The sequence below is a fragment of the Bactrocera oleae genome, chromosome 5 (assembly GCF_042242935.1).
Source record: "Bactrocera oleae isolate idBacOlea1 chromosome 5, idBacOlea1, whole genome shotgun sequence".
Taxonomy (NCBI): Eukaryota; Metazoa; Arthropoda; class Insecta; order Diptera; family Tephritidae; genus Bactrocera; species Bactrocera oleae.
In genome coordinates, this window is record NC_091539.1 from 35,999,946 (window position 1) to 36,027,735 (window position 27,790).

At 34.0% G+C, this 27,790-nt stretch overlaps 1 long non-coding RNA gene across 1 annotated transcript; it reads left to right on the forward strand.

Annotated features, from left to right (window-relative positions):
* Window positions 1–1,702: 1,702 nt before the first annotated feature.
* LOC118682575 (uncharacterized) lies at window positions 1,703–26,620 on the forward strand. The gene is made up of 3 exons (XR_004978385.2): window positions 1,703–1,793; window positions 7,468–7,559; window positions 26,395–26,620. It is a non-coding gene; the product is annotated as an uncharacterized lncRNA (long non-coding RNA).
* The last annotated feature ends 1,170 nt before the right edge of the window (window positions 26,621–27,790 follow it).

Here is a 27,790-nt window from a genome sequence, read left to right on the forward strand (position 1 = left end):
AGAAGAATGTCATGTACCGAACTTGGTTGAAATCGGTTAAGCAGATCCCAAGATATGGGTTTTCCCCTAAGAGCGCGGTGCCACGCCCACTGTCCAATTTTGAACGTGGTTTCTATCCCAGATATAAAATTTAATGTCTCTTGCGTGTTTAGTGCTTGATTTATCGCGCTTTTAGTAGTTTTTACCAGTACCGTTCCATGGGAAGTGGGCGGGGTTTTCCCCCGATTTCACCGCTGTCGATAGATAAATTTGTTATTATAGCATGAGCGCTCCCTACCTCGATTAGTTTTAGGTGATACAAACAACCGTTAGGTGAACAAAACTATTATACTCTGTAGCAACATGTTGCGAGAGTATAATGATCACAACGTTTGTGTGAAAAAAACCATTGTTTACCAGTGTCATTTTTAATTAAAACAAAATATTCGTTTCGAATTAGTATGAGACTGGTATAACAATTTACAATAAAGTGGATCGAAATAATCGTTTATTTTTTCCACTTTAAACTCTGAAGTGGTTAGTAGACTATTTGAAAAAGATATATTGAAAAAGATATGTATCTCTCGTTATATTTTTGCAGGAAATCGAATACTTTACAGAAATGGTGTCCTACAATTTTTTCGCAAACCCCATCGTTCAAAAGTTATTAAATTGACATCTCGTAGTGCATGAACTTGCAAGGACAAGGAAAAAACAAAGTTGACACAGTGACTAGTTGGAATTGTTCATTCTAGTTGTAAAGTAGTGCTATAACTAGTTGATGCCAAAAGGAGACTAGTCCACAATTTTAACTCTGTATACAGTTGGTTTACAACCTGAGCTTGAAGTGAATACTAACTAAAACGGCACGGATATGCCGCACTTCTATACACAATATTCTATTTTGAAATATATTGTACAAAATTTTCCACATTGACAAGTATTATATATATAATCGGTCGTTAAATTTACTGCTGAATTATTAGTGGGTTTATTCATAAGTACATTACTTTTACAACTGTATATTTAAGATAATATAATATATAAATATAAATACAATTATGAGGTTTATCGAATTTATGTAACATTTTGTTCGATTAAAATTTAAAATGTGCATACATATATAAGATGTAAATATGTATTTGTATACAATTTAAAGCGTTGGAAAGTTCATTGTGTTATCGGCTGATTTCTTTAAAGGTGCGCTATGGGTAGTAAAGAAAGTATTTTTCAGCATATGTACATATGTACTACATATTCGTTAGTATTTTTATTACAATAGTATAAAACTCGTTTTGTCGTCCTATTTTTACCAATAGCAATAAGTTTTTTCAATATAAGGTATTTCTAACATATCCATATGCTGTTAACGTTTGAATGTTCCTGATTTTAACATTGTCCTAAATTCCGCTATATTTATTATTAATATCCCACTTATTATCAGTGCAGCTTATATGCAAGAAAGTGAAAAGTCAAGACTACAGCTTAATTGCTGCTAATTAGCAGTGATATTAAGCATAACATAGCTCAATGCTGCAATCACGCACTGTAAAAGCCCAACAATAACAATGCTTTGCCCGCTTTTGTTTTTTCTCTTATAACATACACGAATTTTCCACTACAAAGTCATTAAGCATGCACAACAGAAAATGCAGTTGTTGTCTCCTTAGCTTTGAAAAAACGAGATCTGCATTTTCATTCATATTCTCCTCGCTGTCGCGAAACAAAGCTTGGTGTGGCGGTGTAGTCATTTAATTGCGTGGGTGTCGGTAATTACGCGTTGGTTCATGATCGTGATACAAGTTGTTAAAAAAGTAAGTAATGTATAATAATATTTATTGAAGTTTATTCTAATTATTCTAAACATGAAGTAATAAGTGTGTTTAGAGTGAATTCAGTGTTAATGAATTAAAGTTAAAGTGTGTAAATGTACTTTGAGTGCAGGAGTGAAAAAAGTGCCCTGTTTGGCAAACATGTTTTTGCATGATGGTGAAAAGATGTGCTCTGTGTCATATCAAGGAGATGAAAGGAATAAAGTATAGTGACACAGAATTAAATGTATTTACAAAACTATTTATTATTTATTATACAGGTTAACAGAAAATGGTAAGTGCATGACTTCATATATACATGTACATATGTATATATACTTTTGTTGGTATGAATGTAGGTTGGTGGCTGGAAAAATAGTTACAATTTTAGTTAATATAGCAAATGATCTGACCTTGAATAGAAACAAAAACATGCTTATTTCTCTGGCCATCAGTGTAAATATCAAACTATAAAACTGTTAGTATCTTTAATTCTTTATACCTTTAATGTAATTAAAATTTTTGTTGGTATTCCAAATAATTATTGAGCTGGGTGATCGGGAAGAGTAAAACGTGCAGAATTCAACCTGCGAAAATATCAAGAACGTATGTGGATTATTGTTACGAGGGTATCGCACGGTATTTTGAGTTTTGACACTTTTATTTAAAAAGTTTTGACTGAAATAATTGTAATTCAGGTAGAAGTTTGAATGTACACTTTACAAATTACTTTCTTTGAACTAAATTACATTAGTAAAACATGTTTTTGTCACACACGATGATGGTTTTTTATGTTGGTGTACTCTCATTAAAAAATATATAAAACTTTTTTTTTAACCATGTCCAGTTTTTTTTTCAAAAACTATTAATTTCTGACCTCATTTACTTGTTATACTCTCGCAACCTGTTGCTACAGAGTATAATAGTTTTGTTCACCTAACGGATGTTTGTATCACCTAAAACTAATCGAGTTAGATATAGGGTTATATATATATAAATGATCAGGATGAAGAGACGAGTTGAAATCCGGGTGACTGTCTGTCCGTCTGTCCGTCCGTCCGTGCAAGCTCTAACTTGAGTAAAAATTGAGATATCTTTATGAAACTTAGTAGACATGTTTCTTGGTACCGTGAAACGGTTGGTATTGCTGATGGGCGTAATCGGACCACTGCCACGCCCACAAAACGCCATTAATCAAAAACAAATAAATTGCCATAACTAAGCTCCGAAATAAGATACAAGACTGTTATTTGGTACACAGGGTCACATTGAAGAGGGGCATCTGCAGCAAAATTTTTTTTTAAAGTGGGCGTGGTCCCGCCCCTAATAGGTTTAATGTGCATATCTCCTAAACCACTAATGCTATAATAACAAAATTCACTGCAAGCAAATGTTTAAGAACCTCTATTGACGGTGTGAAAATGGGTGAAATGACTTTATTGGAACCGCGTTCAAAATTATTCAGTGGGCGTGGCACAGCCCCCTTTTAGGTGAAAACCCATATCTCGAGATCTGCTTAACCAATTTCAACAAAATTCGGTACATAACGTTCTTTTCATATTTCCATGTTATATCGGGGTAAAACTTTCTGTGAGTAATGCGTTTAAGGTAAGCCATCTTGTGACCAAAAATTGTCTAAATCGAACCAAAACTGTTGAAGCCCCTAAGTACTAAATATGTGGACCCCAGTGCCTATAGTTGACCTTCTACCGAGAATATCAGTCAATCCACAAAAGAATTTCCAACGATGTATACCATTTGACTTTGCGAGAGTATAAAATGTTCGGTTACATCCGAACTTAGCTCTTCCTTACTTGTTTTTTTTTAATAACTTCATTTATGCCACTGTGCAACTATTGCATTCGACTAACTTATAGCATATATTATATATATTACATTGTAATCATGCAACGAAAGTGTTCTAAGGACCAGTCTTTATTATGCATGTGGAGAATTAACTTTTAAATTTTAGCGTCGTAATTTCGCGTCATTAATTGAACTGTGCTATTTAGACTATTTTGGATTTTCTGTGAGGAATCAAGATAAATCCTGAGTTCCTCATAAATGTTGTGTAACCAATTGCTATATACTTGTATGATTTGGACTGAACCAATATGTCGGTCAGTGTATGTGAGATTTAGTTTTTTATCTATAAAATTGCTTAAAAATATGTTGTCGAGTATACCTGAGCAATGTCAATGGTTAATGTATAGTGATTTCCGACATATCACCTGACTTAAAACCGTTTATGATGGTCAAAATGTGGGATATTTTAATGAAACTAAGTGGACAAGTTTTCTTCAAATTAATGTGGTTTAGCGTTGAATATGAATGGAGTCGGTAAACGTTGGTCAAAGCCTTATATCCCTAATATAATGAATTCCGATCCATTGACTGACATTTTTCATATCAACTCAATATATTAAATTTAGCCTTTTCGGTTGAGTTTACATTTCATATACCTCCTTTGAAGATGATTTTAACATTATTTTAGCTGACACGAAGTAAGATATATTGTAGGAATAAAACTAAGTGATTCTATGGCCTACGTATAACATAAAGTACCAAATTTGATTATAATCCATTCACAATTTTCTTATATAAATTGGACACCACTGTTCACATTTGTTTCAAACATATACACATGTACGAGGTCTGTTCCAAAAATAAGGTGCATTTCAAATGTCGCGGGCTACGTACATTCTCTGTTTCAGCCATATAAAGTATTTCTGTTGTTTGTGAGCGGCATAAAAGTAAGACGTGTTTTGCGTGGTCGGCGAATTCCTGCTGGCGAAAAAAATGGTTCAATGAATTTGCTTTAGATTTTGTATGAAAATAGTGGCATACGATGAGTGTACTTTGAGTCAAATAAATGTTTACAAGTGGTAAAAGCTTATCAAGGAAGGTCGAGAAGATGTGAATAACGACGCTCGCCCTGGACGCACAAGGACATCAACAGCCGATGAAAATGTTGATAAAGTGAAGAAAATTGTTATAGAGAATCGTCGAATCACTATTAGAGAAGTTGCTGAAGATCGGTTGGGGCGTGCCATGCAATTCTTTCGGAAATTTTGGGTATGAAGCTTGTAGCAGCGCAGTGCGTTCCAAAATTGCTGAGTTTTGACCAAAAAAACCGTCGCATGAGCATTGCTCAGGAATTGTTGAATGACGTCAACGGCGATCCAGATTTGATTAAAAGGGTCTTAACTGGTGAGAAATCTTGGGTATATGGTTATAACATCGAAACCAAAGTCCAATTGTCCCAATACAAAACAAAAATCGCAGAGAGAGCGCAATTAAAAAGGCACTATAGAACTGCTTCGAGAATTGGAAAAAACGCTGGCGCATGTGTAATATATCTAAGGGGGACTACTTTGAAGGAAAAAATTAAAATTGATAAATAAACAAATATTTTTTTAGAAAATGAAAACTCACTTTATTATTTGAACAGACCTGGTACATATTTAAATATTAAAGCTTCTGTGAAATGCTTTTCAATTTGCCGTTATGCCTTTGGTTACCAATTTCTAGGCGTAACAAACACCTGTTCGGGTTTATAAAATGGGTATAAAAATCATATAGAATCCAGTAATTAAAAAATTCCCATTACAAAGAAATTGAAAGTATCTACGTTCCCGCTATCACAGTTAAGTTCACCAGTGCACATGCATGCATATTTAAAAGGAAAACGAGAAAGCACGCAAAAATTCTATGAAATTTTCATTAAACCCTTTTATGGCAATCTCTTGCGAAAATTTTATCGCTTTCATGTATTTTTAAGCTTAAACTAACAGTAGCTGTATTTTTTATGCCGCACTTAATTGTGCTTAAAAATGCGTAAAAAAGTGCACACATCTCCGGCCCACCTACCCCTTTTAGGGACAGGGCCACTTCATTTATGTTCATAGCTGCGAGCACTTGAAAAATACTAGCGCGGTTGAAGAGCAACAAAAACGTTCACACCAAAAAAACATTAAATGTTTGATTTTTTCTCGCGAAATGCAAAACAATTTACACCAAAAAGGCTACTGAATAGAATAATAGAAACTTCGCTGAAAATGTATGAGGTTTTGTTGTGTATTTTAAATTTTCACAGTAAAGTTCTAAGCAAAAAGTAAACTTGTGTGTAAATATGTACATGAGTATGTATGTGAGTAAGTGCGGATCGTTGTTGACAGCGGTTCCGGTGATTTATAAGTATTCGACTTTCAAAAGCGCCAAAAGTTTCATGTACTCTTACCGCGTAACGGTAATTCAAAGGGATTGCTGAACCACTCGTGTAGGAAGTGCTGTACTGGGCAGAAAAAAATAATTAAATGAAATGAAATGAAATTAAATTAAATTAAATGTAAATACTGATGACTACCACAATCAGCTACGACTCTTGAGTGGCTATTTAATGGCGTGAATGGGTGAATTCGCGTAGAAGTGTAATAAAAGACGACGCTGGCATGGCTTAGCAGGTATGGTGCCGAAGTCATAAAGCAAATCTTAATTTCAAATAAACAACTGTACGATTCTTCAGTAAAGACGCAAGTGAATGGCCTGCACTGGCAGCTGTTGCTGTTGCCTTTGCGTGAGATTTATTTGTGAAACTTTTTTTGTTTAAAAATATGTTTGTGTGTTGTCTTGAAATTGCCTAAGCTGAAAAATAAATAAATTACAGTCACATTGTTTTTGTCCGTGGACCACCAAGCAACAAATAACCATTCAGCTTTTGTCTGCCTCCCTCTTCCCACTGAAATGGGCGACAACTGATTCAGCAGACGGTCACACGATGATTTATTTTGCCACATGCAAATAGCAGCCTTTCGATTTTTTTTTTATAATTTTTTTGATTTAAATATTTATTAATTTCAATTTTAACTGCAGACAATACAACAATGCCATATAACGCTATATAAATCACCGCTCAAAATAGGCTTAAAATATTAATGTAACACTTAAGTACGTACAATATATAGATATTTACATTTTATATACATATTATGTATTTCACATAATACTCTATATTTTATTCACATGCACCTGTTCGCCTTTCAGTTTACTTTGTTATGAACGCTGCTGAAATTGTTTGACATCACTTGTATTTAAAATAAAAGCATCACATTAAATTTAACACTTTCATACTATTTAAGTCAAATTATGTATTTTTTGCAAGCAATAAAATTTATGTTCTCAGCGTCGAAAAGTAATAATAAATATTAAATTTTTTTTTAAATTGGATTTATAACTACGTAGAGAATATAATAATAAATATTAATAACATACAAATGATATAAAATATAAATCTAACTATTTAAATATGTACATACATAGTTACTTAAGTATTTACGTCTACATATATGTACATACACATACACACATATGTATATTTACTTCAAGAGCAACTTTTACATTGATTTTTACCTAAACTCTTATGACTTCACTTGCTTCGCTTTACATTTGTTTTTCCGTCAATTTATTTTATTAGTAAACCTTCATACATACATACATACCAACACTCTATATATATGTAGCTAGGTATATGTAAGTTATGGCACGAGCCAGTTTCTGATTTGCTTTGGTTTATTTACATTCAGTTTTTTATCCATTTTCACATAATTAATCTAAAACACTTCGTTTAGAGCCAACTATTTTGCATATTTAAGTGATTAACGTTTTCGATTTTCAACAGTTAATTTTTATGCAGTTGACTTGTCGAATTTAGATTTTTCCCCTCTAGCCAGTTAGATGCTTAATTGGATTTGGAATATTCCACATTGGCAGGTAAAGTATTACAAATTACATTATTAAATTTACTTTTTAAACCTAAGGCTTCCAAGTATTACCTACATATATACATATTTGTATGCGTTAGTTCATTTATTAATATAATATATATTTACATACGTAATTAAATATTATATATGTATATAAATATTATTGAAAAACTTACAATACACTTGTGGAGTTTTTTTTTTAATTTGGTATTTGGTTGTATTGTCGGGTATACTTCATGGACATGAAACTTTTATTTCAAATTGAATATAGACAAGTAAGGAAGAGCTAAGTTCAGGTATAACCGAAAATGTATACTCTTGCAAAGATCAAAGCTGGGAAAATGCCTTCAGGTGTGGCAAAACTTTATATTAGACTAGGGCATATTGTCACCATGATTTTATCTATTCTTGACAAAAATACATTGTTAATATTATATTAAGATAAAATAATACTATTAAGAAAGGATTATTTCCGAATTTTAATTATAATTCTTACACATTGACCGATATTTTCGGTATGAAGTCGGCCATAGCCACTGGGGTCCACATCTTTGGTATATGGGGGCTTGAACAGTTGTGGTCCGATTTTCATAGTTCACTTGAGATGGCACACCTTAAACGCATTATTTGTGCAAAGTTTTATCCCGATATATTCATACACCAGATGGAATTTAAAGTTATGTTATATAGGAAGTATGTTGTTTATCGACTTAACCTATTTTCACACTGTCGAAAAGATGTCAAACGTATTTTCCTTGCCCTTAGTGATATCGTTTGGGACATACATTAAACCTATCATAAGGCGAGTTATGGCAATTTGTAGGTTTTTTATTAATGGCGTTTAGTGGAAGTGGCAGTGATCCGATTACGCCCATCTACAATACCAAACTCCGTATGGTGCCAGGAGACGATACGAATCATTTGCCATCAGCGTTGTTGCAGTTGTAGTAGTGGGGTGTAAATGGTCCAAGAAAAGAGCTAACGAGCTGTTTTGGTAGAGTTAGACCAACAGGGGAGGGATTCTATACGAGTTAGTTTGGGTGGGTGTTGAAAAGGTGAATAGTTTGTTGGTGTATATATCATATCTTAAGCAATAGCCGAGTTGCCGGGCTCGTTCCGATGTATGGTAGTAGGCCCGTGAACCCGAGAATTACTGAATAATGGGACTGTAATATACACACGTTTGAAACTTCGGTAGATATGAACTTCATTTGATACTTCAGGATTATATTGATCTAATGGATAAATTTCCATTAGTCTTACAAGTTTTCCAAGCTTGTATTAAAATTTGTAGTCCGCTGCATTAAAGCGTAAGCTTCTACCAAAGTAATCTCCGCAGTTTAACGTTGCAAAATTGCCTATTGCGATGAAACTTTAGATTTATTCTCGGTAGTCTTTTATAAGATTAGTCTCAATTTATATTCCAATGCAAGAATAAGCATTAACTTAGGTTGCAGGCGTATTTCTTCCAATAAGGTCTTTACCTTGATTTTTATCGGTCAGTATGTATGGCAGCTACATATGTACGTGCTCGTATATATTATAATAGTCCGATAATGGCGTTGCCGACATATGAGCAGCATCTTGAGGAAAAGGACGTGTGCAAAATTTGAGATAGATATCCCAAAAATAGAGCTACTAGTTCGCATACGCGTATGTATATGCAGACTAAGTATAACTTTTAAGTTTTAAGCAAAAAACACCTGACTATGAATACGTATTTATGTATAGAAGGAATAACTACACCACGGTGGCTTTATTCAAGCTTGACCACCATGATGGTTCTGTTAGCGGAGTTATTTTTAATCTATAAACTAATACCTGTTTTGAGTGATTTTAACGAAGCTAAATATTAATAATTCTTTTGTTTTGACGACGCAGTGTAGAAAATATACATATGTATTGTATATACACATAAACTATATGTAAATGATAAATAATTTGCTGTTTAATGGCGCATGATGGCATTTATTAAGTTTTTCAATCTTTTTGGTATCTCGTTTGTTAATTTCATTGAAATTAGCGCGCATGTTTTAAAACATCGCCATTTAATTGATTTAGAGAGCAAATGTAGTTTGCTGTTTTAAATGCCGAAACAACACCAAGCCGACAAGGCGAGCAAGCAAGAAGCATGTCTAAATATCTGAGGCAATAGCTGAAATTAGCTTAAAGCGACTTAAGCTAAAGTAGATTTGGCTAATAGTAAATATCTCTGCGTATTTTTTACCAATTTTTGATAACCTTTTCAAAGCTTTTCGTTCTGAATTACTGCTTCTAATAAAACATAGTGTCGTATCTTGAAAAAGTTGACCAGATTAACTCTACTTGTATTTATAACTTAAGTCTACTTAAGCTGTTTTAAGATTTTGCTGTAGATTCATACATAAATCATGTAATTTACATGACAATAAAGGCTCATCCTTAGGCACACACGTGCGTTTGTACATATTTACGATTGTCTTGTTAGAAAGTGGTTGAAATGTTGTGGACTGGGCAGCTCGCTTTAGCTGAAGGTGTTACTTTATTATGCCCTGAACAGGGTATATTAAGTTTGCCACGAAGATTGTAACATCCAGAAGGAAACGTCGGAGATCCTATAAAATACATATATACATAAATGATCAGCATGATGAGTTGAATTGATTTAGCCATGTCCGTCTGTCTGTCTGTTCGTCTGTCTGTATATATACAAACTAGTCTCTCAGTTTTTATGCTATCGATCTGAAATTTTGCACCTGTCCTTTTCTAACAAGGAAGCTGCTCATTTGTCGGAACGGCCGATATCGGACCACTATAGCATATAACTGCCATACAAACTGAACAATCGGAATCAAGTGTTTGTATGGAAAACTCTTTCATTTGACGAGATATCTTCACGAAATTTGGCATGTATTATTATTTAAAGCATTCATCTAATCTCCGAAGAAATTGTATAGATCGGATGACTATAGCATATAGCCGTCATATTAACTGAACGATCGGAGTAAAGTGCTTGCATGGAAAATTTTTTTATTTGATGAGGTATCTTCACGAAATTAGGCACGAGTTATTGGTTAAGGCAACAAATTATTCTCCACAGATATTGGTCAGATAAGATCACTATATCATTTAGCTGCCATACAAATTGAACGTTTGGAATCAAGTTCTTGTAAGGGGCCTTTGTATTTGTGAAGGGTATTATAGCTTCGGCGCAATCGAAGTTAACGTTTTTTCTTGTTTTTCTTTTGTCTTGAATTGATGCATTTCAATTTTAACTTTGTAATGAATTTACGTATTGATACAGCTATAAAAGCGTAATACGCCTTACGCCTGTTGTTGTTGCTGTTGACTTTAAATTTGGTCACATTTGCCAGCATTTATCTGTATTCGCATTTATTTGCTTGCTACTCAACTTTAATGTCTCACAGCTTCTACGTTACGGCGGCGTCTTTGTAACCCAATAATCATAAATGGCCTATATTAACGTGATATGAGCAGGCTACTGTAAAAGAAGTACAGAAAATATACCGAATAGGTTTCGAGAAGTTTTCCAATATATTAGTAATATTTATGTACTCAAGAAAAAGCGACTTGACTGCTGCAAAATAATACCTTTCACAGCTGCATTTCTTATAGCATAAAGGGGCATGAATAAGCTTTTTATCATTATTTTGATCGATCAGATTGTAAGGCAGCTATATGCTCTAGTGGTTTGATATCAGCGGTTCCAACAAATAATTAGCTTCTTGGGGAGCAAAGAACGTGTGAAAACTTCCAGTCCGATGTATCAAAGACAGACGGACGTGGCTAATCAACTTAGCTCGTCACACTGATCATTTATGACTATTAACTTTAAAGGGTTTCCGACGTTTTCTTCTGGGTATTACAATCTTAGTTGCAAGCTTAATTTACCGTATTCAGGGTATAAAAAGGAGTTAAAAAAGGTTAAGAAATTTATTTCTGATCTATTTGTGCCAATTTACAGGTTATTTTAGGTCTTTAACGATATGAAACATGAACCAGTCGAAACTTCCACTTAAATTACGTATATATGGCTACATTTTCTACTAAACTTTTCTTTTCTGATTACATTTTATATTTCTAAATGTTCTTTATTAAAAGTATCTATGTTTTTCTTTCTCAATTTTTTTTATCATACACTCATCCAAACTTTTTGACAAAATGTGCTTGCTTTGCACAATTTCTTTTTATTGTTAAGCTTAATTTAATTTGAATAATTAATACGCCCAAAATTGACTTCTGTATCAATTGCAATTGATTTTTAAGTTGAAATTGCTTACAGGGTTGACTTTCCTTAAAGAGATGAAGAGAATTTAATATTCATTTTTAATATATTTTTCAAATATCTGACTGATGCTTTTGCTGTATGCCAGTATTGAATTTACGACCTTCCATGAGACGTGCGCAAATTGCATCTTAATTGAACTCATTAAAGCACCGAGTAGTCGTTGGCATGTACTTGAAAGTAAAATTAAAGAGCAGAAATAAATTTTCACAGTTCAAATTCTTATGAAATTTTATCTATTGAAAACGACTTGTAAATGTGTGTTGTCTTATGTATAGATACTTAGTAACACAAGAGTATGAAAGTGGCATTAAAATTCAAGGAATTTCGCAAAATTCGGGAAGAGGAGAAATTGGAATGATTTGCGAATGCGTATAATTAGTGGACGTTAATTTGTAATGAAATATGTGTTAATTGGATGCTACTTATATAGTTGACCATTAAAATGGGGCGAGGCTAGGGAAAACATTGTTGCTCCACTGACTAAGTCAGACTCATTAGCGCTACATTTTTAGGTGTGATTTCAAGATTTTCTCATTAATTTTCATTTTAAAGAAGTGATAATTTCACAATTGCCGCACTTGCGTCTACAACTGCATCTGATTCATAAGTTCATGCTGCACAGGAAAATTTTAAAAGACAAATACAGAGCTATTTTTGTTGAAAAATTAGTTAGGCTTTGCATTTTGTCTACAAAATAAATATGAAACACTGAAATTAACGCGCTTCTTCAAAAGATTTATCATACATACATATTTTGATACCGAATGAGCTCCACAGGTACATATATGTACATACATATGTACTTCATAACTGCGCAATTCATTAAGCTTACACGCGTAACTCTTAATTAATTAAATATCCATCGAGTACCGTATGAAAAACCATGCTCTTTCTTTCTTGCTACTTTAAATGTTGAAAACTGCTTGTGCTAATCTTTTTTATCGGCGGATAGCGAGGCTAGTGAACTTTTCGCAAGTGTAACTTTAATTAATCGCCACTTATTCATTGTTGGACTCGCTTCTTAGTAAGTAAATGCGTAAGAAAATAGTCTTGGTTTCTTTATATTTCGGCTAATTTATCTGGCTGCTCAGAGGTGTGAAATTTAAGGTTTGTAGTCTTAATCTCATAAAGGCCGCACGTTCAAATAGAAAATGGAAATTTTACTGTGAGCGAAGAGAACACAAAACAGTATTTAATTCGGGCCAGACGGATCTTGCGACTGCGCAAGTGCTACTAGCACTAGCTGACTGGCCAGCGTTTGTCTAATCACATGAAGCCTAATCACTCGAGGCCTAACCATCCACTAGTAAACCGTAAGAAGATAGTGGTGCCCACCTGATTCACTGTACAGTTAGTGAGACTGAGATCGCCATCGTGGCAGCCAAACTAGTCAGTCTGAAGTAACCCGAGAGAGGTAGCGCTTGGCACTTCTTTACTTGTTTCAGCGAGCTCAATTGAAGTCTGCGCTGTGGGTCAGTTGATATATTGCTTCCTTAATGGCCACTACTTCCGTTTGAAAAATAATGTAATGGTCAGTTGTATGCGTAGCTGCTATTGACTTCTTATCGAAATTTGCATATTTCGTATGAAATTTTACGAGTGTTTTCATTTCTTGTCTCTCGTGTTTCAACTCTCTTTGGGTTCAAGGGAGAAGTAGCACAGATACTAGGTATTTGAAACTAAATTCGATGGTTATTGATCACCAATACTATCGCCAAATATTTTCTTGTTTTTTAGTTAAAGCTGAGAGTTTCTCAACCAGGATCTGGATCGATTCGGATCGGAATCACACAAAATATTGTGTTCTATTTCAGGTAGGACTTCTTAAAAGGATAAAGGATTTTATTAGAAGACTTTTATGACGCGAGTAAAAACCAAGAGTTGCTCATATTTGATTTAGTGGACTAAGGATTTTGTACACGGATTCTTGTTATCTAGTTTGCTGGTATCTGCATGAGTTTGTGAGAAAGAGGAAAGATTCAAATACATGTTTGTTCTAATCAGAGTTATTGTCTTAATTCAGATTAATTAAAAGTGGTATTCAGCGCTTTGCAGCCTTCCATAGAGAGCATACGCACTCATAACGTTACATACGTAAGCATATCGACAATTCTTTATATGTATGCATATATCCATATGTTTTAGTGCATAAAAGCAAGCTATGATGACTCAAGACTCCAATAGAGTCTGACGACTGTGCGTATCTTGCAAATTGCCTCCATTGAATCCGCCAGTCTTCCCTGTATGGAGCCAATGAAGTACTTAAGTTCAATTTTAATGCAATTCGTAATGTGTCTTTGCTGTTGTTTTTGGTTACTTTTTGTCTTCGTTATATTACCGCTCTTTCGATGAATTCAAATGTCTGTTTGGAGGCTGCATGTGAATCTTCAGTTTTAATTTTACAGCTTTAAAGGTTTAGTACGAAGCTGTTTGTGTTTCTTTACTTCGTTTTCTGCTCCTGCTTCTGTATGCGCTACCCTATTAGTTGGCTCGACAATTAATTGCCCTTTGGGGTCATTGTGGCAATGCTACTAGATGTTGCAATTACTTATTACATATGTACATACATGTACATGCATATGTATTTGTAGATGTGTACTTATAGTCTTGCTCATTGGTTTGCTGTGCTTCGTTTCCCTCAGTCCATGCGGTTGCTGCTGTTATTCTTTTTGCCTTCCTCAGAACCGGAAAGTCTCAATATAAGTTAACCTCTAGAAATTAGGTCGAACTGACTAATTAATGTGTTTGCAACATATCTGTAATGTCTAATTTGTTGTTCCTAGCGATAAAGCAAAGAGCAATTGATGAGTTCAAACATAGACCATTTGCAACAATTAACGACTGTAGGCAATATTGTCAAGCATATGCCGTCGTTTTTATTTGATTTTGATGATGTTGTTTGTATTTTGTTTCAATTCCTTTCTGTATTCTTAGCTACTAGTTATGCTGAAGGCACATATACCACCATTTTTCTCAAAGACTTTCTCTGCTGTCGAAGCTGCCGGTTCTTTTTACACACATAAATTCAAATTTAGTTATTAACCTTAACAAATCTATTTTATGCGCCCCTAAAATACTAAATTTATGTGTTCTTAAGTGTATGTCTGCATGCTCACACTCACTAAAAGGGTCTCTAAAGAATTTGCATTTGACCACTTCTCAGCCGTAACCGCACAGCAGGTGACTGGGCTGTGTGAACTAAGATTGCTGTTGCTGGTGCTTGAGGGTGTCCATTCATTATGATCCCAAATACTTTTGTTCACACCATTTCTCTGCTGCTACAACTATTGTTGCCCACAACAACAACGATGACCACAATAGTAACATATTCATTATGAATCTTATTGCACTCTCCTCTTATTCGCTTGTATTCCTCCGTCCGGGTCCGAGTTAACGCCACAGCGCCAGCACTCTATCACCTTAAGCACGTGCAGGTCAGAATTCCCATTGTGTGCTAACTAATTCCAATTGATTGTGCAACAAATCGTACATCGTTCATTGTTACTGAGCCTATTCTATTGTTTCGTGGTCCACGTCTCTTCTTTTCTTTTAATCCAACGTTTGTTTAAACTTTATTGCATCTAATTTCTTTAGTCTTGCTTCGTTTCTAATTGGATTGTTATACTTTCGTATTTTTGTTAAGTTAGGTGAGCTAACAAATAACATATCTTTGTGGAGAGAAGAAAAATTAAACAATGGAAACAAGAGTATAGGAAAATTGTCTGAATGAATTCGATATTATGCTCTAAGGCCTAAAATTTTATTAAAGAATACTGATACATTTCTAAAAATATAAGTATATTCATCTAAAACTCAAATATGGTGCAATATAAGCATTTTTGAATCGTCTTCATTTCTTAAAAGCGATGTGAGCAAATATGTGTAAATACAATAAAATAATAAAGCTGAATTCCGCTTTCTCTCAGCTTGAACTAAACTTCTTCTTCAACATACAGCTCGGCCTCTTTTTCACTCTACTTCAATACGTTGAGGCGGAGTCCAGTAACACACTTTTTTTCACACACAAAAACTCGACGGCCCTCCACTATTCGATAAGCAATTTAAAAAATCTTACTATTTGAAAAATCTGAAAGTACAAGAAAATGTTGATTATACATTCTCTAGTTATACATTTTCCGTGCCTGCTGTCTATTTTGTGGTGGCATACATCAAGTTTTACCCTATAAAACCATATTACCCTTTCATAAATTTTTATCGCTTTAAAAAGTATCAAGTTTCATTCATAGCTATCGGTTGGACTTACGTTAAAATAATTTTTGTTTAAATATTTCAATATAATTTTGAACTTTCGTTTTTGTTTATTATTACACTGTACAACACTTGGCTGGATATTAGACCAAACCAATTTTTTTCGAGACATTGTGTCATACGTAAAATATCAATTTCTCGATTTTTCCAAGTTAGTTTCGAAGTTCAAAATTGAGCTCATTTCAAAGATCACTACTAATTATAAGTCGTATGCATGTAAATTATTTAAAATTAAAAATATGGACATAATCTACCTTTTCCTCTTATTGCACTAGTGTACCTATATTTCATTTCGGTATTTACAGTTTTCGGTAAAGGTTATATAAGGGATGCTATAACAATCTAATGTGTAAAATGATTTTAATTTTTGTTGTACATATTTTGAAGGCTTAATCTGAATACAGAATCTTGCAAAGTTTCCCGATGATGATTGAAAGCTAACTTACAATTCAATAACTCTTAGACTCTCGACGGCTCCTGGATATACGATGCAAAATTTCCGTTTAATAAAATGACGGTGTTTTCATCATAAATTGTTCTGAGTGTTATCAAGCTCGTTATGAAAAATCGTTAGCATTACGCTGACTTGTCTTTCGTTATTTAAGGACTGCTTAAAATGTTGGATATGTATCCTTGGGATGCTATTTTGTCTTAAGCAAGTTTCTCTGGGGTGATCTGACATGTCTGTATCGTCTTCATCTTCGTCTTACTGTTTCTAGGTAACTGGAACTAACTTCCATCTCATTCTTTCACTTTACAGTATAGAAATCAAGCATCAATAAAGTTATTAGCGTGAAACTTTGCACAAATAGTGCCCTCCATATGGCTAATTTTTCACCGAAAATATTGGTCGATCTGTGAGGTCTAGTATTGAAATAAGGGGAGAATTTTTTTGTGATGACATCATGTCCTTGAACCAAAAATGGGTAAAGTTGGGTCAATACTTCCCACAGCCCCAATATACCTAATAGAAATATATTCGAGCTTTCGGTTGACTTTATATTTGAAATCGTAATGAAATTCAGAAAGAGTCTCTTTCAAATAACAGTTTATCCTCTTGCATGAAATGGATGAATCAGGGCAATACTTCCCTTAGTCCCTACATACATAATATTCGGATCCGTTTAATTTCTTAGTTTACACATTGCAACAACAGTACATTACAACAGTATAAAATATTCAGTTACAACCGAACTTAGCCTTTCCTTACTTATTAAATATGTCTAATTTCAAAAGATGCAGGAGTTCGGATGAGTGTTTACATCTGCACAGATGATAGCCGTGCAATGAGGAAAATTCTATATATTTGTAAGCAATATGACTAACATAGCTACACAACATTTACTTTTATTTACCACAAAATTAATCACATAACTTCGTAGCAATGTTGCTTTTCACATACATTACATGCGCCAGTACGCCTGCTGTTATGCTATATTATATATCAAAGTTGAGGTGTTTGAGGTTGATTACGACATTTTTCATATGAACACAAGTGTAATGAATATTTATGTGTTCTATTTATTTCGTATTTTCTCAGTTTTTCCCCAGCTAAAGTCTCACCTCGCCCAATATTTATTATTGGCTTATTGTTACTGCCTTGCCCATAACCATGCACGAAGAAATGTCTCAACAACAATTCGGCACATACGAGAGTGTAAGTTAATGGCGCAAAACTGAAACTCTGAAGTTCATACCCTCGTACGCCCATTCGTCTGTAGGTCACCTGTCACTGTATCTATCTGTGCATGTAAGTCTGGCAATCAGTCAATGGAGCATACAGTCGGCCAGGCTGTCAGGTATTTGTTAAGTCATTCTGTCAGCTGGTGAATGATTGCTTGTGTCAAACACTTAGCTGCCGGTTGTGACTGTAACGGGAAACGGCAAGCAATCTGCTTGTGTTTTGACCGCCTCTTGTCCACAGCATTTACGCTTAAATGAATAAATACACAAATAATGTGCTTTTTTAACTGTAACATCAGGCTTAACCCTCTCTATCTCCGCCAATCTTGTGGCCATCTAGATAGGCTGTTCATAAATGCTATTGGCACCGCCTCATCTGTTCGTCTGCAAAGTAAAAATAAACCAACTAAAAATGATTGATTAATGCGTGTTTGAATAGTCAAATCCATTTTATTTACGAGCCATTACATACGCTGCCAACAACAAAAACGCCAGACTTGTTCAGCAATATGGGCAATTGTAGCAAAAATACATAATACTGCCATACCTCAACGGCTTCTTCATGCTCATCCAGGTTTTAGCCATTCGGCATATTTTGGTTTTCTCCATTATACAAGTACATATTTTGTTTTCAGTGGCTTGCTTTTCATTTGTGGCAATCCATCACAGTTTCTGGGCAGCTTTACCCACTCTGTTTATTGAACTAAATTAGTGGTTTTGAACACAATTCACTTTTTTGTCTGCTCAGCTTTAGCTTTGCTGCTGTGTTATTAGTTTAATTTTTTATTTTTTTGATTTGGGGTTTTTGAGCTCGCCGCTTAACTTTTCGGAATTTCGTAACTTTAATTGATTAGCAGTCAGTCACCCGAATTACCACATCGTCAATTTACTTACAAAATACGTTGTGATAACATTTTGTTGTTATATTAGTTGAGCATTTCGAATCGTACAAAAACCATAGATGATCTAATAATTTTTTTTATTTCAAGTATTCAAAGCGGAGTTAATGATGCGTCGGAATCGGCAGTCTGTTAGTTTACTTGTTAATAGTTTTACCTTCTTCTTTTTCCTTAAACTGTTCCTCGTACGCTTTTATATATTTTATGGAAGAGTTTCTGCTACTGTTTTAAGATGTGGTGGAAAATGTGATAATTGCTTAATTATCTTTGAGCTTTAAGAGAAAGAGGAAATTATCAATACGAAAGCATGTAGGAGCAAACCGAATAATACGAAATCGATAGTGAGCTATTTTCGTGATCCCATTGTTTAGTAAAAAGATTTGCAATTGTGCCGACAGCCCTATGAAACTATACGTTCTAGGTTTGGGGATGAAATTGCCAACTTCTAGCTAGTTTAAAGCTGACAAATCCATGGTAGACTCAATTCTCAAAAAAAAGATAGAAAAGAAAGGGATATTACCCTTACTCTCGCTTTGGCTAGTGGACTAAAAAAGATAAAACTCCAAGTCTGTACTGGTTACGTATATGGAAATCGGTTATCAACGGTATGTGCACTTAATAAGTAATGCCCAAGCAGCCTATAATATTGTATAAATTTTTGAAACCAGATATTTGTCCGATTTAATTCTTTCCGAAAAGCCTAATGCTGCCCTAAACTTTTTATTAACGATATTTAAATGACGAGGACATGGTGAGCTGCTGAAAGGATTGAAATAATGTTTTTTCGATATTCTATTTGTATCAGATTTATATTCAGTATTCAGCTTTGCACTTGCTTTCTTTCCTTTGCAGAGCGTTGTTGATGGCTATGGATTTTGTGCTGCGTCAGCAACATTTCTGCAATTTTCTATTTTCCTTTATGCATTTAAATTTATTTTTATCACTCTTTATTTTACATTTAACCGATAAGCGCCACTAAACGGTAAAAAATGTAACAGCTATATTGTAGCATGTAAATAAATTTTATCGACTATTTGTTTTTCTCTATTCAATTTGCATGCTGTTTTGATGTTGGCGCTATTGCAACTTTAACGGAAACAACGACAGCGTTCTTCCGTTGAACAACTTTCGCTCCGACTGGTGCGACCGTGTTGCACCTTTACGCCCCTTTGTATGTTGCAAGCTGAGCGCTTTGTTGGCAATAAAGCTGCGTTTTTGTGCAGCTTAAGAAAAAACGTAAATATTTCTCACTTTACTCGCCGTGAATGCTTTGGAGTTGCAGCGATTACATCAATTACGGTTGCACTCAATAAATTTTCAAAGGTTTTCATGGCATACAGCCTAGTTTTGCGACCCTGTAGGAAATAGGGACAAGAAAAATGGCTGCACAAAAGTAAAAGTGAGTTCAGGGAGCTTTATATGATCTATGCTTCAATGGTTAGATCGCTCAGAGGTTATCAAACGTTTCACGAAACGGATATTCCGGTTTTGCGTGTCAGCGCGTGTTGTCACAAATCCTTTCACTTTAACATTTTCTCTTTTTCTTCAGCCAGTTTAGCTCTCATTATAGCAAGTAGTTTCAGGAAATGCACTGACATTTATAGTCACTAATGCTAATGACTTCCACATATTGCATCCCTCTATTCCTTATTGACTTTTGTTAGTAAATACTTTACCTGACTTTGTATAATATCCTGCATTAACTTGAAGGGAATATTTCTGGTTTAAGTAGACTTATAAGAAATAAGTCTTTTATTTACAAATGATTGGGAAGAGGCATCTTAAATAAAAGGATATGCTTCTTTAAAATTTCACTTTCGATTTAGTTTCTACAGGGCTTCTTTTGATAAGGTATGGTGAAAATTGTTAAACGGGAGTTTGGTTATTGGAGGAATTCTCTTTTGTTTGCTTTATTTACTTTTTACTTTTTCGCATTTCCTGCAGTTTTAATCTTAAAGTCTTTGAGCGGGCTCAATGTGATGGCGCAAATATGGAGTAGCGATAACGAAATATTTAATTTTCATTGAAAAATGTGACAACTCCTAATATATTACACACATAAATTTGCACATGCAATGCTTATGACTATGTGTAATTTTTTTATACCAAAGTGTTTGTACTTATATAAATATATTTGCATGCGACATGTTATTAATTTGCGACACATGCCACTTGAAGTCGATTAAGCCACTCGAAAATTGCGGCTGACTTCCTTCAACCACTAATGAATTGTATTATTCATGACAGCAGCGAGCAACTTTCGCAAATGCAATTGCAATTCGCCATTTGGCAAATGTCTTTTCATTTCTATACGTAGCACCTCGTCTACGCCTCGATTATTGCGACGTTGCAAGTGGTTAAGTGATTGTCGTATTGTCGATGCTCGGCATGACTTTTTTTTATTTTAATGCATTAACATACAACCGGATTTACATGCAATTCTCTGTTCTCCGAATATAAGTGCCTGTTGCTTGGGGCGCGTTGCAACATTCACGCAGCTAACCGGCTAGCAATCCACCCACATGCGGCGTCCAGTTAACCGATACAAATTGCATTTATCACTTTCAATGGGTAAACAGAGCTGTGTATTTTTTATTTTTTAACTTCTCCCGTGTGAATGTCGGCTTTGTCGTGATTTGGTTGCCACAACAGGTTGTAAATTTTTATCACTTAATACACTTTAAGTATTCATTCGAAGGATAACATACTTAAATATCACATTTCTTGATTAATGCAAAATCAGTTTTTTTTTGCCCGGTTGAGATGAGAATTAATGAGCCTAAAATTGAAAAATGGTTAGGAGCAGATGACGAAGCCTTCTTCTACTTACGTTCATAACAACACGAACCAAAAAAATTTTGCTTCAAATGCACCCAGAAAAATTAACGTTCGATAGTGCCTTTAAGACCAGTCTAGAGTCTACAGAAGAGGCCTGACTTTGACAGTCTATTCTGGAAGTAAGGAAAATGAATTCAATTGTTCTCTTTTAAGTTTTATTACAAAATAGCTTTTTAAAAATTAACACATTAGAAGTATGTCAATGATCCAAAATATATTATACTTGTACATATAGTATATAACTAGAAACATGTCTATACGCTGACGAAATATATCTGATAATTCGTTTTACATTTGTCTTGGCTGTTATTTGGGTGCTTCCTGTCCACATGCGTTGAATTTTTATTACAGGTTGATGTAATGGGTGCTCGAACAATACAAACTATGCATGTAATTGTAGATATATGCTTGTATTTTAGTTATTTTTACACTCGGTAGATCTATGATTAGCGTTACATGATACCTATGCACTGCAAAACTTTGTGAAAATAAACTTTAGATCTTTATATATATTTCAATTTATTAATTTATTTTGATCCAGTCACAAATGCCTGATAGTCGTACTTTTGTAAAATCTGGTATATTCGAGAAATAGTTCTTGGGAGCAGTATACGACTACTTGTCAAATCCAAACCCTTAAATCTCGGCAACTAAATGGTATTTTTTCACATAACATAAAAACTGATTTTTATACCCTGAACAATAAATATATAATTGATTAGGGTTAAAAGCTGAGCCGATGTCATGTCCGTCCCTCTGTTTGTACGCGAACTAGTCCCTCAGTTTTTTAGAAATTGATCAGAAATTTTGTACACGTCCCTTTCTCCCCAAAAAGCTCGTCTAAACTGCTAATATCGAACCACTATACGACAAAGCTGCTATACAAACTTTCCAATTATAATAAAGTCCTTGTATAGAAACATTTTTTATTTAATTAGAATCTTAACGACATGTGGCAGGGACTATTGTTCAAGGCAACGCTAAAATATCGGAAGAATTTTTTAATAATTAAAAATCAATATAAATATATTTTTTTACACTTTAGTGCTATTAGATTAATGTGAATAAGTAGTGTTATAGTATCAGTGTAGCCAAGTTAAAGTTTACTTGTTCATTGTGCTTCTTCTTTAATAATCAATCCAGTTTGAGATTGATACGCCAGTTTCTTCAATGTCTGCAAGTTAGCACCAATCCTAAATACCACGTCTACAGTTACTGTTTTTTCATAATCTTTATCTCAAACTCGTAGAGAACTGTGTAATATATTTGTTTCCTGAGGATATAACCAACACTTCAACACTGAAGTCTCTGACTTATTAAATAAAAGCCACACTCATTTGACTTAATCAGCAACAAATTATTTATTATCCATATTAAATATTTTGGGTTTTCCAATACAGATTAAATGTTTTCTAAGTGTCATTTCGGCCATTTTTACTACGTCATGATCTGTGATTTTTTTTTATTGTATTCAGTACTGTTTACAATTTCATCATGGAAAGATATATGCAAGAACAAGGTTTACAAATTGTTCAATTTTATAATCAAAATAATCGTTTTCTAATTGCACCTATCCGTGCGCTTCTGCACTCACTTTCACTCTCACTTTCATCGGAGTGGTGCGGTAAATAACCAAAACTGTTGATTTTGGGGCGAAGAATATCCACAAATTTTTCATGAACAAACATTACATTCACCTAAATTTACAGTCTGGTGTAGTTTTTGGTCTGGTAGAGTCATCGGTCCATACTTCTTTCAAAATAAGGCACCCAGCACGTGCAACAACCGAATTATTGCGAGAAAAGTTTGGAGATTCGATAACTTCAAGAAATTGTAACATTGAATGGCCTCCAAAAAGTTGCGATTTAACACCATTAGACTACTTCTTGTGGGGTTATTTGAAGTAATTTAGTAATAAACCGACTCTCTTCAAGCTTTAGAAGTCAAAATTGAACGTGTTATTCATGACACTCGACTTGATTTAGGGGAAAAAGTACCCAAAAATTGGGTGCATCGAATTCGTTCCTACAAAAAAGTCATGGAGGCAATTTGAATGATGTTATATTCAAAACTTAATTGTATCGACTGAATATTAAATAAAAATATTTGAATTTCCTTAACAATTAATGTGTTTTTTCTTAGTAATATCATATCACTCTTATTGGAAAACCTTTTATTTTACAAAAAGTACACAGTACACTATACTTTTAAGAACTAAGCCGTACTACGAATTTCGTCACTATTTGGCAGCCGCTCTCTTTGGTAAATGGAAAGAAGATCCTCAAAAGGTCCGATTTTGTCAAAGTGACTTTAATCGTTCCTCCGTTTTAGGCGCTACAGTATAACTTTGTAGTTGTAAGTGCTTACCCTGAAGCAAAACTAAATGCTATTGCTCCGATCCCCTCCGTCCAAATAAGCTGTACTATGTTATTGAAAAGAAGTCGCTTAGGATTGGCCTATTCAACCCTAAAGTGTAGGTGGTCCCATTTATATTATTTATTGACAATATTTCATATACATACATATGTACATATATGTATATACAAGTACAATTGGATGGTACGCCAGTTATCATTTTTTCGACTATTATTACATATTTTACCAATACAAGACGTCACAGAAACTAGTTTTGTACATGAACCTACATATAAATATACATGCAAGTATATATAAGTCTACCAAACTTTATAAATTTTATACAAACAACTTTTTGTTTGTTTTGCTCAAAATCGCATGAATAATTCAAAATAAATAAAAACTATAAATGTGGTTTGACTTGTGCGAACGCCCACGCGACTAAGTTGGAGAAAAAATATTAATAATAAAGGCCTTTGCAGCAGCAGTATGAAAATGTTTTGAGATGTAAAAAATGCATGGCTTAGATAAATAAAGGTATGAAAGATGTAGTAGCAGCCTAAGCCAGCCAAAAGTGGCGACGCTTTTCGAGCCAAGTGCTCTAGCGCAGCCACACAAGTGTTTGGATTGGAAGCTGTGACATATATGCATACCTACAAAAGTAGGAAATATATATATGCATATATGTATGCAAATGTGAGCGTAGCATTAGGTATATATAATTATGTGATTGCGATCATATGTAAATATGTAAATTTAACTGTTTTGTTAATGTCTAAGCCAATTTCGAGTGTTGAGCTGTCAAAAGACAAAACAGCAACTGGCAAACCAACAATTACGAACGGCTAGTAAATTATGGATTTACATATATACCATATAACTTAGTTTCGATTTGTTGACGCAGTTTTCAAGCCAACGCCGTATAATAAAAATCCTAACCTTTCATACTCACACACACACACACTTGAAACCTGACAGTAATATACATGAAGTCACTCTTAAATGTCTGCACATGTTTGTGTGTGACTTGGAAACTTTGCATGCCATTAAGGCTGACTGACTGACTCCGCTGATGGCTGTCAAAATAAGCGATAGACAAATTTCAGCTGGCGACAACACCATTATTTCGAAACTTATTTTTGCGGCGCCATTAACAATTGCATTAATCAAAACATTTAAGTGCATTTTTCGCAAATGTGCAGCGGTTCAATAAAAGCGCAATTGTAGCAACAGCAATTAAAACTAAAGCCAACAACAACAATCTCAATAAAAAAAAACGTTGTTAAAGATTCAAAAAGTGTTAAACGAAGTTTCAAATAGCAAAATTTAAGTGAAGAAACATGCCATAGCTTACAATAAAAAACAGCCTTTAAAACTTGCAACATGCCAACATAACACGCTGTCGAAAAAATGCAAAATCATCGTTAAATATCTACAACTATAAAATGATATATCGAACGAGCCAACAACACACACTTCAAAACGAAACACAGGCATTAAATAAACAATTATTGGTACAACATTTCGTATGTGCAACATCACTGGCATTGCATGCTGCATTAGCTGCCACGCTGGACAAGCTGCCAGACGTTCGAATGCATAAACGAGTTATGTATTTTCAGGCATCTGTTAAGCTGCTGCAGAATTTTCAATTTGAACGCAATTTTCATGGAAAATAATTTTACATTTTAAGGATGTTGTTGTTGTGAAATAAGTGACTCACTTGCTTTTCTTAGAATTGAATAATTCGAAAAACGTGTTTGCTGATGTGTTTTCAAGATGGCTGGGTTGTATCGAAACTGAATTCAATCAATGATCGGATTGAATATTTTCTTTCAAAGCTCCCAAAAAAGGCTTAAAAAATATAGTGGAATGTGATATTTCAATCAAATTTTGAAAAATACGGGGACTCGAGACTCTAGAGATCCGTGCTATACGTAACAAAATTCAAAATAAGATCCAAATATTCATAAGATTTCCTTGTAAAGTACGCTCTTTCCTGTAAAATAGGTAAAATTTTTGTCTGAAAAAAAGGCAGTAGCAATACAGTTTGAATTTCAAATTACATAATGTTTTTTAGAAGCCAAAGGTTTACTTGAACCAAATTAAAAATAACAATATTTTGACCCCTTGATTCAGCAACAGATAAGCGATAAAGCTTTTTAGACAAAAAAACTGTACATTCAAAAATTTAAATAAAGGTAGACTCGATTTTTATCCAAAAAACTACGACTATTTCTGCTAAGTTAATTCAGCAAAAATAATAGTTCAAATACAACCGTTTCGAATGAGGTCGAATACATACATCTAATCTTGTTAACTATAAGCACTCCATTCCTTTAACAAATTCAAATCTACCTAAGCTGGAATAATTCGTATATTCGTTCATATACTGACAGGTTTATTATGACAAATTTGTAAGCTTTCTTTCATTTATTCCAGCTCCCACCATCCTATATCCCTAACACGATAAGCGATGATTTTTATTTCTATTTCCAATTCATTTCTAGAGAGCCCGGACGAACCTGAGTTTTCATCATTAAACCGTTCACTTCGCCTGCACCGAAGCTACACATATAACACCCTTCACAAAGGAGGAGCTTCTTGACGAGAGGCGATTTAGGGACTAGTTCGCGTAAATACGGTAGACAGGCGGTCAGACGAACATGGCTAATGAGCTCATCTTGTCACGCTCAAAATTTATTTATAGCCTTTTTAGAATCCCCGACTTTTCCTTCTGGGTGATCTACCCAAGGTATAAACATATTATGTACCTCCTTGTTTATTATTATATCAAAGATGTAGCGCCATTCATTTACATAAAATTATTTGTATTTTTAGCTGATAATACCGTTTCCATTTATTCTAAACAGTGATGCAATAAACTTCTACTTAAGCACAATATACTACTACTTGTTAAAGACACTGTACCAATATGCTTATAAGCTGTCAAATTGTTGGTAAATAATTCTTAATCATACCTATCTGTAGCTCAGCACGAAATATGTTTAACAAGATTTTGAAGATGCCTCAAGCAGTTCTGCACACACACTCTACTCTACACTAACAACATCATACAATAATATCTATGTATATACCTATATCAACTATAATATTTATACATATAGGGCCTGTATGTATGTATATACAATATATGTATCTCAAAATTGTAAATTTATAAGTGCTTGTTTTACAGCTTGCTGGCTATTATTATGCTATTAATTCTGATAATTTGTTGTTGTTGCTGGTAAAAGGATTTGTTGAGCATGATTTTAATTGATTTCTTTACCAACGAAGAGTTGTTGCATAGTTCATGAAAATTGGTTTTTTAAATAAATTTAAAGAATGTTAATATTTTTGCTGTTTTTATTTTGGCTAACAACTTTAAAGTGTTTATATAGGTATTTACGCAATTTTTTAGTCATTTGTACACTGAATTGTTCTAATACTTTGGTGTTCACGTATAGTTTACGTTATTTGAAGAAAGACCCATATAAATTCGCATTTAAATGAAGATTTATTTACACAAAAATTATGTTAATTAATTTAGTGAGTTTACAGAGGAGAACTTTAAGAACAGCATTATGATTCCAAACATTTTTTTGGTGGGACTTTGTCTGTAGGTTAGGTTAGGTTAGGAGATCGATCCTATAAAGAATCACACTTGGACTGCTTAAACGCCGGTCTGTTGTGGGATAGGTATAAAGTTGAATCAAAAGACTCTTGAATGTCGACAAAGCGCTTTGAGCCTATAACAAATTTGTTGACACGGTTTATATCCGTTTCGGCTAAGTCTTTGTTTCTAAATGTTGAAACATTTTTTTGGGGGTTACCTCTATCTGTAACCCACAAAACCGATCTAAGTTAGACAGCTTATTCTGGGAGTGAAGGAAAAGAAAACGAAAT